The following is a 6,824-nucleotide window of genomic DNA, read 5'->3' as shown; positions in this document are numbered from 1 at the left end:
AGCCAGCACTGGCCTATCAGGCACTCAGCCACAAGTGACCTCACAAACATAAACTGCACCCACAGGACCAGCACTGGCCTATCAGGCACTGAGCCACAAGTGACCTCACAAACACAAACTGCACTCACAGGACCAGCACTGGCCTATCAGGCACTCAGCCACAAGTGACCTCACAAACACAAACTGCACCCACAGGATCAGCACTGGCTTGTCAGGCACTCAGCCACAAGTGACATCACAAACAGAAACTGCACTCACAGGACCAGCACTGGCTTGTCAGGCACTCAGCCACAAGTGACCTCACAGCAACAAACTGCACCCACGTGACCAGCACTGGACTATCAGGCACTGAGGCACAAGTGACCTCACAAACACAAACTGCACTCACACAGCCAGCACTGGCCTATCAGGCACTCAGCCACAAGTGACATCACAAACACAAAATGCAGCCACAGGACCAGCACTGGCCTGTCAGGCACTGAGCCGCAAGTGACTTGACAAACACAAACTGCACTCACATAGCCAGCACTGGCCTATCAGGCACTCAGCCACAAGTGACCTCAAAAACACAAACTGCACTCACATAGTCAGCACTGGCCTATCAGGCACTCAGCCACAGGTGACATCACAAACACAAACTGCACTCACACCACCAGCACTGGCCTATCAGGCACTCAGCCACAAGTGACATCACACACACAAAATGCACCCACTTCACCAGCACTGGCCTATCAGGCACTCAGCCACAAGTGACATCACAAACACAAACTGCACTCACATAGCCAGCACTGGCCTATCAGGCACTCAGCCACAAGTGACCTCAAAATAACAAACTGCACCCGCAGGACCAGCACTGGCCTATCAGGCACTCAGCCACAAGTGACATCACAAACACAAACTCCACCCACACCACCAGCACTGGCCTATCAGGCACTCAGCCACAAGTGACATCACACACACAAACTGCACCCACAGGACCAGCACTGGCCTATCAGGCACGCAGCCACAACTGACCTCACAAACACAAACTGCACCCACGTGACCAGCACTGGCCTATCAGGCACTCAGCCACAAGTGACATCACAATCACAAACTGCACCCACAGGATCAGCACTGGCTTGTCAGGCACTCAGCCACAAGTGACCTCACAGCAACAAACTGCACCCACGTGACCAGCACTGGACTATCAGGCACTGAGGCACAAGTGACATCTCAACCACAAACTGCAGCCACAACTCCAGCATTGGCCTATCAGGCACTCAGCCACAAGTGACATCACAAACACAGACTGCACTCACATAGCCAGCACTGGCCTATCAGGCACTGAGCCACAAGTGACCTCACAACCACAAACTGCACCCACCTGACCAGCATGGGCCTATCAGGCACTGAGCCACAAGTGACCTCACAAACACAAACTGCACTCACATAGGAAGCACTGGACTATCAGGTACTCAGCCACAAGTGACATCACAAACACAAACTGCACCCACAGGACCAGCACTGGCCTATCAGGCACTCAGCCACAACAGACATCACAAACACAAACTGCACTCAGATAGCCAGCACTGGCCTATCAGGCACTGAGCCACAAGTGACATCACAAACACAAACTGCACCCACGTGACCAGCACTGGCCTATCAGGCACTCAGCCACAAGTGACATCACAATCACAAACTGCACCCACAGGATCAGCACTGGCTTGTCAGGCACTCAGCCACAAGTGACCTCACAGCAACAAACTGCACCCACGTGACCAGCACTGGACTATCAGGCACTGAGCCACAAGTGACCTCACAAACACAAACTGCACTCACAGGACCAGCACTGGCCTATCAGGCACTCAGCCACAAGTGACCTCACAAACACAAACTGCACCCACAGGATCAGCACTGGCTTGTCAGGCACTCAGCCACAAGTGACATCACAAACAGAAACTGCACTCACAGGACCAGCACTGGCTTGTCAGGCACTCAGCCACAAGTGACCTCACAGCAACAAACTGCACCCACGTGACCAGCACTGGACTATCAGGCACTGAGGCACAAGTGACCTCACAAACACAAACTGCACTCACTTCACTAGCACTGGCCTATCAGGCACTGAGCCACAAGTGACATCACAAACACAAACTGCACTCACAGGACCAGCACTGGCCTATCAGGCACTCAGCCACAGGTGACCTCACAACCACTAACTGCACCCACGTGACCAGTACTGGCCTATCAGGCACCCAGCCACAAGTGACATCACAAACACAAACTGCACTCACACCACCAGCACTGGCCTATCAGGCACTCAGCCACAAGTGACCGCACAACCACAAACTGCAGCCACGTGACCAGCACTGGCCTATCAGGCACTGAGCCACAAGTGACCTCACAATCACAAACTGCAGCCACAACTCCAGCACTGGCTTGTCAGGCACTCAGCCACAAGTGACCTCAAAACCACAAACTGCACCCACAGGATCAGCACTGGCCTATCAGGCACTCAGCCACAAGTGACATCACAATCACAAACTGCACCCACAGGATCAGCACTGGCTTGTCAGGCACTCAGCCACAAGTGACCTCAAAGCAACAAACTGCACCCACGTGACCAGCACTGGCCTATCAGGCACTCAGCCACAAGTGACATCACAAACACAAACTGCACCCACCTGACCAGCATGGGCCTATCAGGCACTGAGCCACAAGTGACCTCACAAACACAAACTGCACTCACATAGGAAGCACTGGCCTATCAGGTACTCAGCCACAAGTGACATCACAAACACAAACTGCACCCACAGGACCAGCACTGGCCTATCAGGCACTCAGCCACAACAGACATCACAAACACAAACTGCACTCAGATAGCCAGCACTGGCCTATCAGGCACTGAGCCACAAGTGACATCACAAAAACAAACTGCACCCACGTGACCAGCACTGGCCTATCAGGCACTCAGCCACAAGTGACATCACAATCACAAACTGCACCCACAGGATCAGCACTGGCTTGTCAGGCACTCAGCCACAAGTGACCTCACAGCAACAAACTGCACCCACGTGACCAGCACTGGCCTATCAGGCACTTAGCCAAAACAGACATCACAAACACAAACTGCACTCACATAGCCAGCACTGGCCTATCAGGCACTCAGCCACAAGTGACCTCACAAACATAAACTGCACCCACAGGACCAGCACTGGCCTATCAGGCACTGAGCCACAAGTGACCTCACAAACACAAACTGCACTCACAGGACCAGCACTGGCCTATCAGGCACTCAGCCACAAGTGACCTCACAAACACAAACTGCACCCACAGGATCAGCACTGGCTTGTCAGGCACTCAGCCACAAGTGACATCACAAACAGAAACTGCACTCACAGGACCAGCACTGGCTTGTCAGGCACTCAGCCACAAGTGACCTCACAGCAACAAACTGCACCCACGTGACCAGCACTGGACTATCAGGCACTGAGGCACAAGTGACCTCACAAACACAAACTGCACTCACACAGCCAGCACTGGCCTATCAGGCACTCAGCCACAAGTGACATCACAAACACAAAATGCAGCCACAGGACCAGCACTGGCCTGTCAGGCACTGAGCCGCAAGTGACTTGACAAACACAAACTGCACTCACATAGCCAGCACTGGCCTATCAGGCACTCAGCCACAAGTTACCTCAAAAACACAAACTGCACTCACATAGCCAGCACTGGCCTATCAGGCACTGAGCCACAAGTGACATCACAAACACAAACTGCACTCACACCACCAGCACTGGCCTATCAGGCACTCAGCCACAAGTGACATCACACACACAAAATGCACCCACTTCACCAGCACTGGCCTATCAGGCACTCAGCCACAAGTGACATCACAAACACAAACTGCACTCACATAGCCAGCACTGGCCTATCAGGCACTCAGCCACAAGTGACCTCAAAATAACAAACTGCACCCGCAGGACCAGCACTGGCCTATCAGGCACTCAGCCACAAGTGACATCACAAACACAAACTCCACCCACACCACCAGCACTGGCCTATCAGGCACTCAGCCACAACTGACATCACACACACAAACTGCACCCACAGGACCAGCACTGGCCTATCAGGCACGCAGCCACAACTGACCTCACAAACACAAACTGCACCCACGTGACCAGCACTGGCCTATCAGGCACTCAGCCACAAGTGACATCACAATCACAAACTGCACCCACAGGATCAGCACTGGCTTGTCAGGCACTCAGCCACAAGTGACCTCACAGCAACAAACTGCACCCACGTGACCAGCACTGGACTATCAGGCACTGAGGCACAAGTGACATCTCAACCACAAACTGCAGCCACAACTCCAGCATTGGCCTATCAGGCACTCAGCCACAAGTGACATCACAAACACAGACTGCACTCACATAGCCAGCACTGGCCTATCAGGCACTGAGCCACAAGTGACCTCACAACCACAAACTGCACCCACCTGACCAGCATGGGCCTATCAGGCACTGAGCCACAAGTGACCTCACAAACACAAACTGCACTCACATAGGAAGCACTGGACTATCAGGTACTCAGCCACAAGTGACATCACAAACACAAACTGCACCCACAGGACCAGCACTGGCCTATCAGGCACTCAGCCACAACAGACATCACAAACACAAACTGCACTCAGATAGCCAGCACTGGCCTATCAGGCACTGAGCCACAAGTGACATCACAAACACAAACTGCACCCACGTGACCAGCACTGGCCTATCAGGCACTCAGCCACAAGTGACCTCAAAGCAACAAACTGCACCCACGTGACCAGCACTGGCCTATCAGGCACTCAGCCACAACTGACATCACAAACACAAACTGCACTCACATAGCCAGCACTGGCCTATCAGGCACTCAGCCACAACTGACATCACAAACACAAACTGCACTCACATAGCCAGCACTAGCCTATCAGGCACTCAGCCACAAGTGACATCACAAACACAAACTGCACTCACATAGCCAGCACTGGCCTATCAGGCACTCAGCGACAAGTGACCTCAAAATAACAAACTGCACCCACAGGACCAGCACTGGCCTATCAGGCACTCAGCCACAACAGACATCACACACACAAACTGCACCCACGTGACCAGCACTGGCCTATCAGGCACTCAGCCACAACTGACCTCAAAATCACAAATTACACCCACAGGACCAGCACTGGCCTATCAGGCACTCAGCCACAAGTGACATCACAAACACAAACTGCAGCCACTTCACCAGCACTGGCCTATCAGGCACTCAGCCACAACAGACATCACAAACACAAACCGCAGCCACAGGACCAGCACTGGCCTATCAGGCACTCAGCCACAAGTGACCTCACAATCACAAACTGCACCCACAGGATCAGCACTGGCTTGTCAGGCACTCAGCCACAAGTGACCTCACAAACACAAACTGCACTCACATAGCCAGCACTGGCCTATCAGGCACTCAGCCACAAGTGACCTCACAACCACAAACTGCACACACAGGACCAGCACTGGCCTATCAGGCACTCAGCCACAAATGACCTCACAACCACAAACTGCACCCACGTGACCAGCACTGGACTATCAGGCACTGAGGCACAAGTGACCTCACAACCACAAACTGCAGCCACAGGACCAGCACTGGCCTATCAAGCACTCAGCCACAAGTGACATCACAAACACAAACTGCACTCACACAGCCAGCACTGGCCTATCAGGCTGTGAGACACAAGTGACATCACAAACACAAACTGCACCCACTTCACTAGCACTGGCCTATCAGGCACTCAGCCACAGGTGACCTCACAACCACAAACTGCACCCACGTGACCAGTACTGGCCTATCAGGCACTCAGCCACAAGTGACATCACAAACACAAACTGCACTCACACCACCAGCACTGGCCTATCAGGCACTCAGCCACAAGTGACATCACAACCACAAACAGCACTCACATAGCCAGGACTGGCCTATCAGGCACTCAGCCACAACTGACCTCAAAATCACAAACTACACCCACAGGACCAGCACTGGCCTGTCAGGCACTCAGCCACAAGTGACATCACAAACACAAACTGCACTCACACCACCAGCACTGGCTTGTCAGGCACTCAGCCACAAGTGACATCACAAACACAAAATGCAGCCACAGGACCAGCACTGGTCTATCAGGCACTCAGCCACAAGTGACATCACAAACACAAACTGCACCCGCAGGACCAGCACTGGCCTATCAGGCACTCAGCCACAAGTGACATCACAAACACAAACTGCACTCACACCACCAGCACTGGCTTGTCAGGCACTCAGCCACAACTGACATCACAAACACAAAATGCAGCCACAGGACCAGTACTGGTCTATCAGGCACTCAGCCACAAGTGACCTCACAAACACAAACTGCACCCACAGGACCAGCACTGGCCTATCAGGCACTCAGGCACAAGTGACATCACAAACACAAACTGCACTCACAGGACCAGCACTGGCCTAACAGGCACTCAGGCACAAGTGACCTCACAAACACAAACTGCAGCCACATGAGCAGCACTGCCCTATCAGGCACTCAGCCACAAGTGACCTCACAACCACAAACTGCACACACAGGACCAGCACTGGCCTATCAGGCACTCAGCCACAACTGACATCACAAGCACAAACGGCACGCACGTGACCACCACTGGCCTATCAGGCACTGAGCCACAAGTGACCTCACAACCACAAACTGCACCCACAGGACCAGCACTGGCCTATCAGGCACTGAGCCACAAGTGACATCACACACACAAACTGCAGCCACA

Source organism: Apteryx mantelli, unplaced genomic scaffold (genome assembly GCF_036417845.1).
Source record: "Apteryx mantelli isolate bAptMan1 unplaced genomic scaffold, bAptMan1.hap1 HAP1_SCAFFOLD_44, whole genome shotgun sequence".
In the NCBI taxonomy this organism is placed as follows: Eukaryota; Metazoa; Chordata; class Aves; order Apterygiformes; family Apterygidae; genus Apteryx; species Apteryx mantelli.
This window is presented reverse-complemented; position numbering follows the sequence as displayed.